The 12,637-nt window shown below is 39.3% G+C and overlaps 1 long non-coding RNA gene across 1 annotated transcript in view; it reads right to left on the reverse strand.

Annotated features, from left to right (window-relative positions):
* LOC113609161 (uncharacterized) overlaps positions 1–12,637 on the reverse strand; it is a 133,533-nt gene that overhangs the window by 658 nt on the left and 120,238 nt on the right. The gene's annotated exons all lie outside the window — the stretch shown is intronic.

A 12,637-nucleotide genomic window follows, 5' to 3' on the forward strand; every position in this document is an offset into this window, starting at 1 on the left:
ACACCTGGACCACATTTTTAACATACTTCATTGTAATATATTCACTTTCATGGTGAATGTTTGCATATATGAATAAATTAGAAAGATGTCTGTACTTACCAGGACTCCTCCAGTTGTAAGTGCTATAAACTCAACTCGAATTATCTTTAAAACACACCCACATGTGTGGGAGTGTGAGGACATGATGTCAGACGGGAATTAAATGTAGGGGCCAAGCTATATAATCAGGCCCCCTTCCTCCATTTCCCAGATCTTGTTTTATTGGTTTGTTGAACTCATCTACTTCTACAGATGAGAAGATAGCACTCCAGATGCACACCCTTCCAGCCCCATAGGACTAGAAATGCATGTTTCCCCTCCAGCTCTGGCTGAAAAGTCCCAGGAGAGGTTCATCTTGGTTGTGTGTCTACCCCTGAACCAATCACTTTACCTGGAAAGTTGGATCACTCTGATTAGCCAGGGCTTGTTTACTTACTTGTCACCATGATAGGGGAGAGTGGGTAGCAGATGACAGCCCCCCACCAAGCTCTAATAAAGTGCAAAGGGACAGTTCTCCAAATAAAGAATGGCTCTGAGCAATCAAAAACTATAGCTGTTCACTATAATGTTTGAGTTATCTTTCTAGCATGAAAATTAGGGAAATTAAAGAGAAAAAATAGCTTATGTTAGATAACTCAAAAAATCAGAACTAGCTTTAGGACACTTTGTCTACATAATGTGTGCCTTCTTGATTATGATAAATGTCTAAATAGGGAATTCCCTGGTGGTCCAGTGGTTAATGCTTAGTATAATCAAGCATAACTGATGACAATTAACACTTAATCATAAAATATGTATTAGACCTTGTTCTAGGATACTCTTGATCAAATTCTTCTCTATACGTCTAAAGTTACCATGACACATTTCTCATACTTCTCTCTTTTTGGAGAAAAATGTAGAAATAACTAAAATAACTCTAATTTACCATTCTCAAGTAAAATTTCAAAAAGGTAAATTTCAAAATATTGCAGTAACTGAACATGTCATACTTATATGTTATGAAAAATGCCTCTCTTCTAACTCGTGCTAGTTACCTGTTTACTGTTACAAGAAGAGAGAAAGATCTGGCCATTAGGTCATTTGAACCTACCTCCAAATGAAGTATAGTAGAATTATGACTTGCTTCTCTATAGCCAATCATTCTTGCCCCAAGTAAAAGGTCCTTACTTCCTGTCCGTTTGAAGCAGATAACTATTTGTGGGCAAAACCTCTTACCTCTGCCTGAATCCCTTTCCAAAAGTAAATGTGGTACATCCAGGTCTGTTTGCATTTGTGTGTGTGTGTGTGTGTGTGTGTGTGTGTGTGTGTGTGTGTGTGTGTGTGTGTGTGTGTGTGTGTGTGTGAGACAGAGAGATTGATTGATCCTCTGAAACCATTGTGACATTGGAGAATTTGTTTAGACCTCTTCTGTGACTGATTACACCACCTGCAATGACAATTGGTTTCAGGGAACCCTCTTTAATGATTAATGAAAGCATTCCTGCCTTTTTGTGTCCTACACGTATTTTTGTTAAGGGTGAAGCTTCAAGTTAGGAACAGTGTTGATCTCATATTGGGATGGCCTAAATTCAGAACATCTGAAGCAGTATAGGTAAGTCATTCTTATTCTTTTAAATGAAACGATGTTTTAAAGTATAAACATTTTAAGACATTTAATAAAACTGATGGGTAAAAATTATATGTGATTTGTTTTTAAATTGGCATGCTTTATTCAAGAAGCACACAAATGTATTTCAAATAGTATATAATCATACCCAAATATATATCAAATATGATATATTCAAGATATGCCATAAAACATTCCAATTTTAGTCAATCCTCACCTTATTTTAGTTTATAAAATATTTAGTATATTCTCTTTCTTATTAGGAAGAAATGAACTTATATGACCTATGATGAAAATTATACATGTTAAGCATGTGCAAGGGAACACATATTTTCCAAAATTCTTATATAATGTGCACAGCTACGAGGTTTGAATATCACTGCTCTACAGAATAAAATCTCAACTCCTTAGTATCACTTTTAAAACCTTTCACAATCTGATCCCCAACTATCTCTCCAATTTCAATTCTTGGCTATATCTTGGTGTGAGTTTTTAAGACTCCTAAGCAGGATAAATAATTTTTTTTTGCAGAATGCGGGCCTCTCACTGCTGTGGCCTCTCCCGTTGCGGAGCACAGGCTCCGGACGCATAGGCTCAGCGGCCATGGCTCACGGGCCTAGCCGCTTCACAGCATATGGGATCTTCCCGGACCGGGGCACGAACCCGTGTCCCCTGCATCGGCAGGCGGACTCTCAACCACTGCGCCACCAGGGAAGACCAGGATAAATAATTTTTAAAACTCATACTTAGACATATAATGTGACTGCAGAACAGCAAAGTGAAAGAGAAGACCTTAAAAGAAGATGGAGAGAAAAAAATATATTACTTTCAAAAGAATGGAAATTAGATTTAACTGTAGAAGTGGAAGTCAGAAAAGTGGTAAAGTAATATCTTTAATGGGCTGAGAGAAAAAAAAAACAAACCTAAAATTGTATAGCGGGCAAAAAGTATCTTTCAAGAATTGAGAGTTTGCCACTTTATTGAAGGAAATTCTGAAAAACATACTTCAAGCAGAAGTAACATAATCCCCAATGGAAAGTCTGAGATGCAAGGAGAAATTAAGAGCAAAAAAAAAGTGGTAAATGCTTGAGTAAATATAAACAAATCTAAACTACATAAAACAATAACAACACCTTGCTAGGTTAAAAATCAGTATAGACTAAAAGCACTTCTACAATAGCATATAAGTCCAGGAGAGATTAGAAATAGAAGATTCTTATGTTATTGAAAGTGAAAGTGTCAATAAGTGTTATACTTTGACAAGTTAAGCGATCAAGGAAGTCAGGTTCTCCTCCTGGAAAGGCCAGCCAGAGAGAGAAACCCTAGAAAGACCAGGAGGAGAGAAAGGCCCCAGTTTTCCAACCATCTTGGATCTTGTCCAGATTGCAGCCAGCCCTGCTGATACTACCTAGAACAGAAAGACAAGCCATCCCAGTGGAGCCCCACAGTCAACACACAGAATCATGAAAAATAATAAAATTCTTGTCATTTTAAACCATTGTGTTTTGGGGTTGTTTGTTACACAGTAATAAACACCTGATATAGTACACTAACAAAAAAACCTACAGCAATCATCATAATTAATGGGGACATACTGAAAACATTCTCTTTATTTTTTTTTTAACATCTTTATTGGAGTATAATTGCTTTACATTGCTGTGTTAGTTTCTGCCGCATAACAAAGTGAATCAGCTATACGTATACATATATCTCCATATCCCCTCCCTCTTAAGCCTCCCTCCCACACTCCCTATCCCACCCCTCTAGGTCATCACAAAGCATCAAGTTGATCTCCCCGGTGCAATGCAGCTGCTTCCCACTAGCTATCTATTTTACGTTTGGTAGTGTATATACGTCCATGCTACTCTCTCACTTCATCCCAGCTTACCCTTCTCCCTCCCCATGTCCTCAAGTCTATTCTCTACATCTGCGTCTTTATTCCTGTCCTGCCACTAGGTTCTTCAGAACCATTTTTTTTTTTTAAGATTCCATATATATGTGTTAGCATATGGTATTTGTCTTTCTCCTTCTGACTTACTTCACTCTGTGTGACAGACTCTAGGTCCATCCACCTCACTACAAATAACTCAATTTCATTTCTTTTTATGGCTGAGTAATATTCCATTGTATACATGTGCCACATCTTCTTTATCCATTCATCTGTCGATGGACACTTAGGTTGCTTCCATGTCCTGACTATTGTAAATAGTGCTGTAATGAACATTGTGGTACATGACGCTTTTTGAATTATGGTTTTCTTAGGGTATATGAAAGCATTCTCTTTAAAATAGAGACAAGATCAGGGGTGCATCTATCCCCAGCTCTGTTTAACATCATACAGGAGATCCTGACAAGAACAAGAAGGTAAGAAGGAAGTTAAAGTATAAAGATTGGAAAGAAACTAACCAGTAAATATTACAAAGAATCTACGCAAAAATTAATAATTAATTAATTAGTTAACAAGAGTATTTAACAAGGCTGATGGCTAAAAAATGGTGTTACTGTATGCCAGCAACAGTTAGAAAATGTAAAATTTTAAAGTTACCTTTTATAATAGCATAAAAAATAAATCTCATAGAAATAAATGTAACAAAAGAAGTACATAACAAATGTCAAAAAAATTGTTTTCAAATTTATTGAGTCATTAAAGATGACCTAAATAAATAGAGAGATATTCCATTTTATGTCTTATAAGTCTTAATTTCATAAGCATGTAAATTCTACCCAGATTGGTCTATAAATTCAATGCAATTTCAATAAAAATTACAACACATTTAAATTTTTTTTTGCAATTTGATAAGCTAATTAAAAAATACATATGTGAAACAAGAGGCCAAGAATATCTTGAAGAAAAGCAAGGTTGGGGGTGGGTCTGGGGTAACTGTCTTACAAGATATTGAGACTTAACCATAAAACTGTAAGATCAAGAGTGTAGTGTTAGTTTAGGAATAGCCAAAATGGCGAATAAAACAGAATAAAGAACCAATAAACAGACCCACAAGGATGTGGAAAGTTAAATTAGGTCTGCATTATCAGCACAGGTCATGGGGAAAGGATCAACAAATGGTGCTGGGACAATGCTATATCCATAGGGAAATAATTAATTTGGACCTCTATCTTATACCATACCCCCAAATCAATTTCAAATGGATTAAATACATAAAAGTATAAGGTAAAACTATAAAACTTTTAGATAATAACACAGGATAATATCTTCATGATCTCAGGGTAGGGAAAGATTTCTTGAACAAGATTTTTAAAACATAAGCCCAAAAGAGAAAGATTAATATATTTAACTGCATTAAACAGACAAACAAAACCTGCTCATTAAAGACAAGCCACGAACTTGGAGAAGATATTTGTAAAACATAATTGACAAATAATTTATAACCAGATATAAAAGAACTCCTACAAAGCAAACAAGAAACACACAGCTCAATAGAAAAATGAGGAAAATATGTTTTAATGTTCTTGTCGCAGAAGAAACGTGGTGCTCAATAAACATATAAAAAGATGTTCAGCCTCATTAGTAATTAGGAAGATGCAAATTAAGATCATAATGTGACACAACTGTATAACCAGATTGGCTAAAACTAAAAAATCTGACAATATCAAGTGTTGACAAGTGTCTTGAGCGATGAGAAAAAACTCTCATACACAGCTGATAAGCATGTAAATCAGCACGATAAGTTTTGAAAACTATTTTTAGTATTATCTAATAAATTTGAAGAGGCACACAGCCAATAAACAATTCCACTGCTAGATTATACCTTAGAGAAACTTACATGTGTGTAGCTTGAGTCTTGTACAAGAATGATCTGTGTAGCATGATTTGCAAAAACCCAACCTGGAAACAATCTAAATATATATGAATAGTAAAATGGATAAGTAGTGGTATATTTCAAACAACAAAACAGCATACAGCTGTTAATGATTTACAAATATATTGGTGAATCTTAGGAACATAATGTTTAATAAAAAGTACAAGTCACAGATGGATACCTATTGTATGATTTCATTTATATAAAGATAAAACACATGCAAACCAAGCAATATAGTGTTTAGGGATAATGAACCCTTGTGATAAAACTATAAAGGAAAGCAAAGAATGCTGTTTACAAAATTATAGTCCTTACCTTTGAGGAGGAAGGGAAGAGGATTATGTGGGGAGAGGTTCACAGGTTAATTTGTTTTCTTAAACTTGAAGATTGAGTACTTGACATATATCTATAATTTATTATTCTTTTCAGTCTACTCAATATTTAGTAAAGATTTCATCAAGTGTTCAAAAACCCTCACGTTTAATCAGGATGACCTCAGGGAGGCACAACTGAAATGCCATTGTAACTCACAAAGCCTAACCTAACCAATCGTGGTGGACTTTGCAAAAAGAAGGCCTTGGAAATGCAACAATCTGTTCAGCTTCTCTGAAAGGAAATGGAGAGCAAGAATCTATCAGTGTCCGGGGCTTCCCTGGTGGCGCAGTGGTTGAGGGTCTGCCTGCCCATGCAGGGGACGCGGGTTTGTGCCCCGGTCCGGGAGGATCCCACATGCCGCGGAGCGGCTGGGCCAGTGAGCCATGGCCGTGAGCCTGCGCGTCCGGAGCCTGTGCTCCGCAGCGGGAGAGGCCACAGCAGTGAGAGGCCCGCGTACCGCAAAAAAAAAAAAAAAGAATCTGTCAGTGTCTGCCAAATCCTCCCTCCCCCGCCCCCCATACACCTTTTCCCATTCACTTCCATCCCCTTAATACTCTCACTCCTCCATCGCCACTGTATTCAGTTCGTATTAATTTGTATTCTCAATATTTTTCATTTCCCCCCCTTTTGAGCAGATTCCCAGGCCCCTTCATGTTTCCTTGTCCTGGGGATTTTTGCCAGACAAAATTTACCATACAGCATGAAGTCTAAGGCTCCTCCTGGGGTTTGTAAAAATCTCAAGTCCCTTGAAGAGGAGGATGTGTCAGATGTTCTGGAGGAAAAGGGCAGGGCACAGCAGACCGGAGAGGGGAACCAGGAGGCCCTCAGCACCATGGATTACCTTCTGTCTATATGTTTCAAACCTTCTTGCTCTTCTACTTGCCATGTACTTTTTTTTTTTTTTTTTTTTTTTTTTGGTACGGGGGCCTCTCCCCGTTGTGGCCTCTCCCGTTGCGGAGCACAGGCTCCGGACGCGCAGGCTCAGCGGCCATGGCTCACAGGCCCAGCCGCTCCGCGGCATGTGGGATCCTCCCGGACCCGGGCACGAACCCATGTCCCCTGCATCGGCAGGCGGACTCTCAACCACTGCGCCACCAGGGAAGCCCTGCCATGTACTTTTGATGCAATGGGACATACTCATATTGTAATGTGACTTCTGGCCCAGGACCTTCATGTCTCATTGCTGGGCAAGCTGGCTCAGTAAGCCGTAGAAGCATTCCTTGCAGCTGTTCTGACACTGGAAAACCAGCAATGACTTAACTATTTACAGAAGTGATTGTAAGCCACTAAACCCAAACAAAATGCATCCCCAGCTCGACTTCTCTTTTATCAGACCCCAAAAATGCCTGAACCATTCCAACGCCACCTTACTTAAGGGGAAGTGTGACTGAAGAGAAGTAGGAGTGCCAAGAGGTGGAAGCCTTAACTGATTGCATTTAAATTAGCTACTTTTGTTGCAAAAACATAGGAATGTATGAACATATTAGGAAGGCTCCTCCCATGGTCTTGAGACCCAAGTGAGGGACCATGAAACTTAAGCTTTAATAGCTTCAGTATATCTGCTGGGGGGCTTGAGGGATGTTTGCTGAGTGAGTAAGTGAGCCAAATATGAGACACTTGCATTCTAGGAATCTCTTTTGTAGAGTAGGAATTTTCTATCTTACCCTGTCTATCAGGGTCTAGATATGTTATCTTTTACTAATGCCATACTCATCAAATCTTCTGACAAAAAAATTTATCCCCAGGTACCTTACATGGGGGAGGTGGTGTATACACAGCAGACCTGAGTGAAAGTACGTTTCCCAGTGCAAACAGACAAATTGTTAATCTGGGTAGAAATCCGTCTCTTGGGAGTTTGATTTGTGTAGCTGGGTCCTGAGAAACTGACACCTCAGAGTCCCTGACGGAATTCAGTTTCAGAACATGGAAATATGGCACCCAATGGACCCCAACTCGCAAAGCCTCATTGGCCTTTCTCAGGGAGAAGCACCTAATTCAACAAGCATACCTCAAAACTGTCACGCTGATGACTCAAAATAACTCTCAAATTGGGTGAGAATTATAGATTAACTGGATATACACAGGTGAGATTAAAAAGGGGGGATTGCCTTTTTCCCACTGCCTTTCTACACTTAAAAAAATTAATACTTGTCTTCATAATAACTTAAAATGAGAAAGAAAGCTTACTTGCCACTATGTGGGATTAGGAAAGATTTTTTTTGCAGCTGTGAAACAAGCAGTTCTTAAACCCTCTAGGGCAAAGGCAGCTAAAAGCAGAAACCCCTTAGCAGTTGCTCTAAAATTGCCCAGGGACACATTGGGTATTGCTTCAAGATCGTGACCAGATTCTTCACTCCTTCAAGTTTCAGGTGATTTGAGGGGAAGAGGAAAGGACTGAAGTGACATTAACCATTTACCAACTGAACCCATTCTTATATTTTAAGATTTTTAGGGCTGGAAGCAGGTAGATCATTGCACCTAGTCCCCTTATTGTACAGATGGGGAACCCAGGACCAAGGGAAGTTTCTCCTGCAAGGTTACATGGTCAGTGGTAGATGTGGGGACTCTGGAATAGGTTTAGGATACTATTTTTAGGCTTAAGAAATTCAGAATTGAGTGTCACAGAGGCTGTAAAGGAAGATATATCATGAGCCAACCGCTGTCCCAGATTGTTTGCTGAAGGGGAGTCAGATCCCCACCACTTCAGCCAAATTAACAGCTGGTAACAGTTGGAGGCAACTGTCATTTCTTAGAATTTTGAGCTCGCAAAAATCTCGCAATTAATGATATTAGGGAAGGGTTGCTCCTGGTCCCATCCATCATTCATCAGAAGGTGCCTGGGACCACCAGCCGTCCCATACAAAATAACTTTTAGCCAGAGCAGAAATTGGAGTTGGAAAGAGGATAAAACCAATATCCACCAGTGGGAAGCTGGCATTTGAAGAAGGTCCCCGGGGAAGGTCGACCTGGTCTTCTTCAAAAACATACAGGAAAGAAATTGAGGGAAGCATGGCAAAACAAGATAAAAAGTCTCAGACACATATCACTAGGGGAAAATGTGACCGTAAAAGAAAATGGTAATAGAATACCTCTGGAAAGATAAATAAAGAACTGATAATTGCCTCCCAGGAGGGGAACCAAGTTTTGGGGCTTTAGGTGTAAGAGAGACATTTCTTTTTTCCTGTATAACCTTTTGTACCTTTAGGTTTTGGAATCATGTGAATTTTTAATCTATGTTTTAAAACATTAGATTTTAAAAAAGAAAGTAACAAGGGACTCCTCCTTAAAATTATAGCAGCTTTTCAAAAATCCCTGTGAAACAAGGATGTGACTAGCTTAGTAAAATCCAGCCCTAACCAGGGCCTTTTGTGGCGATGCAGAGTGCGTGACCGAGGGTGTGCTGCCTCCAGCCTTGTCCAGGAGCAGCTGCGTCTGACTGTAGCATCACTTTCTAACATGAGGCCAATGCATGCTCCCATTCCTTTCTAGTATTACTTGCTATAACTACTAAATACCGCCCTGAAACCAAATATTTCCTTTTTTGGAGAAGGATTAAGTATAGGCAGAATGCTATTTTAACAGCTATCATCACGCTGTCTAGTTCAATATAACAAAGTTCGCATCCTGGCCAACAGCCCATACGAGCATGGTTTTGCTCATATTTGTTGGTATATATGGAGGCAGCAGTAAGGATTTTATACACATACACATGCATATATGGTATATACTCTTTTTCTTTAAAACTTCTCTATATACATATGTCTCTATATACATATATATATACTTTTTAAGAAAAAGATTTCAGAGACACAGCATTATAAGGAATCAGGTTTATAGAAAATGGTGTCAAATAGGATATGAACTAACCCACGTAGCATGTAGGATGCAGCAACAGAGATGGGTGTGCAGCATAAAAGAACGTAGTGTTCAAGAGGCAGTGCAGCACAGCAATTTCAAGCATGGACTTTGGAGCCGGGCAGTCTAGGAATCCAGCTTTACCACCTAGTTAATGATGCAACTTTTAGCAAATGATTCACCCTGTTGTGACTCAGTGTTGCCATCTGTAAAATGAAACTAATAACAAAAATCTCAAAGTTTCATTATAAAGATTAAGTTAGTTCATAGGTAAGATGTCTGGAATAGCGATTGACCACATGGTAAGCACCAGGTATAAATATTAGCTATTGTCATTCTGCAAAGAACAATTTGGCAACATGGACCCATGCCATAGTCCCTACATGTAAGGATATATTTGATCAAGGACAATCATGACCTGGGTGAAAAAGTCCTCAAGACAATCAACTTCTCTTAATTCCATGCTCACCCAGCAATTATCTTGATTACTAATCCAACTTTCCAGGTATCTGTCCTCAGGAAAGGGGGTATGGTTTTCTGAATGAGACAAAGGTCATCTGTTTCCTGCCCAGAAGGGTCATCTCCATTTAAAAATTAATGCATTAGTATTCTGGTTTACAGGCCCTTCTCATGTGAGTATTTCACTGAGTCTGCAACTCTGGGGATACACTCAGAAAATCTAGTTTGTGGACTTTCCCAACTGAGGTCCAGAATCTGGATCTTTGTGTAGTTACCAAGGAAATATCACCTCAGAGGCCTCTCGGGGACTAGTCAGCTGTCTCCTTCCTCAGATGAAACCTCCCTGATGCTACTACCTCATTGTAGGTAGGGAGCAATCATTCCACATGCTTGCAAAACACTGTGGTCACTTTGCTTAGAAAAATGTTACTTTTTTACACAGTATTTATGTATAGTAATTGTATTTGAAAACCTGCAGGTTTTTTGAACATATATGTGACAAAATTGAACTAAGGAAGAAGTTGGTGATTCTATTTTGAAAGCTAAAGCAGAAACAGAAGGGATTGAGCCTTTCTGTAGGGAAGGAACAGGTAGAAAGTATATTCTCAACTATACTTTCCCCTTTTCTCCTACAAGGTCCTGGGTGTTTAGGGCTTATGTTACAATTTGGTAAATTATTTGGGAAAGAAGGTAGTTTTCTGGTGAGAGTCACTGGAATTGGGATGCCCAGAATCCTAATGCCAGTCTCAGGTTGAGTTATAACAACACTACATTCTAATCCAGTCTCATGAGAGGCCCTCTGTGACCTGCACTAGTCAGTCTCCATCTAGAATAATAGGTTTTATTCTGGGACTCTGGTAAGAGGGTCATTGACAAACTGGAGTTTGTCCAAGGGAAGGCAACCATAAGAACACCATCTCATGTGTATCAGTCAGGATATTTTTAGTTGCAAGTAACAAAACACTAGCACCAAACTGGGCTAAGCAAAAAGGAGAATTTGACTCATGTAAACTGAAACCACATAATTCTGAACCAGAATTGCCTTCAGACAAGGCTTTGCTGTAGGTTCACATGATGCAACCACAACTCAGATTTTCTCTCCACCTGCTTTTTGGATATTGGCACCATTTTCAAGTAGGCTCTTCCCTTCATGGTCTAAGACAGACATCAATAACTCTCAAGGCTTCATGCATCCTCACCCTCATCCCACACCTCAGAACCAATTTGCTAAAGTCCTGAGATTTACTCTAACTGGACTGGCTTAAGTCAAGTGCCCACCCCTGCTGCCATCACTGTGGCCAGGAGATTGGAATGTTAGCACTGGCCTTATCCTCTACCCTTGGAGCAGGGAGGAAGTCATGGAGTCCCACTTGGAAATCAGGGCTGGTGGGAAAAGGGAAGAGGAAATGGATGTTCCAGAAGTAACCAACAAAGGTAAGTGCTTCATCACATGATGAACATTTAAAGGAATAGGGATCCTCAGCCTGAGGAAAAGAAGACATAAAAAGAACAAAGTAGTTGTCTTTGAAGATCTGAAAGCGTTGTTTGGAGGCAGCATTAGATTTATTCTGTGTAATTCTAGAATTGATGGGTATACTTGCAGAGTGGCAGATTTTGACTAAATTTAAGGGAATGAAATGTAAAAATCTCCCTCCTTCTTTCCCTTCCCTTCCCTGCCACTCATCTTTTTCCATTTCTACTCTTTAGAGATAATCTCTATGAACTGTTGAATGAAAACCTTTCTTAAGATTAGAGTTGGGCTTCCCTGGTGGCGCAGTGGTTGAGAGTCCGCCTGCTGATGCAGAGGACACGGGTTCGTGCCCCGGTCCGGGAAGATCCCACATGCCGCGGAGCGGCTGGGCCCGTGAGCCATGGCCGCTGAGCTGTCATCTAACTAATATTTCTGGTGTGGTCCTAATCACTAGCAAACAAATAATATACACTAAATTTGCTCTTTCATAGAATACAAGAGTAGTTAGTCAAAATGAGATTGTGTCTTGTCCAGACCTGGTAATAAACTGAATCTTAAAAAAATAAATACCATCTATTGAATGCCTACTCTGCTTCACATACTGCTTACTGTTCAGTACATCTCATTTAATAAAAATTTCAGAACAACCCTCTGAAGTTATTATTATCTCCATTTTACAGATGAGAAATGAGGTCTGGAAAGGTTAAGTAACCAAAGTCACACAGCTAATATGTGGTAGAACCACTTAGAACTGGGGCCTAGTTCTTTCTGACTATAAACCCATGCCCTTTCCATATGATGCTGCCTTTAAGCATGTAAGCATGTTTACGTGTGTATAGTGAGGGCAAGTTCATGACACTATGTGGTGTGAAATTATATTGAGAGCAATCTCAAAATACAAATTTTAATCCTCTTTACATATTTGTTGCACATAGAAACAAACAAACGTATGGGGGGAGGGGAAATCATTGTAAAGAAATAAACATGCCATTTGGGTTTTCAGAGGAGTCT

This window comes from Aethalodelphis obliquidens, unplaced genomic scaffold (assembly GCF_003676395.1).
Source record: "Aethalodelphis obliquidens isolate GAN/ISIS:26980383/991018 unplaced genomic scaffold, ASM367639v1 scaffold55, whole genome shotgun sequence".
Lineage (NCBI taxonomy): Eukaryota > Metazoa > Chordata > Mammalia > Artiodactyla > Delphinidae > Aethalodelphis > Aethalodelphis obliquidens.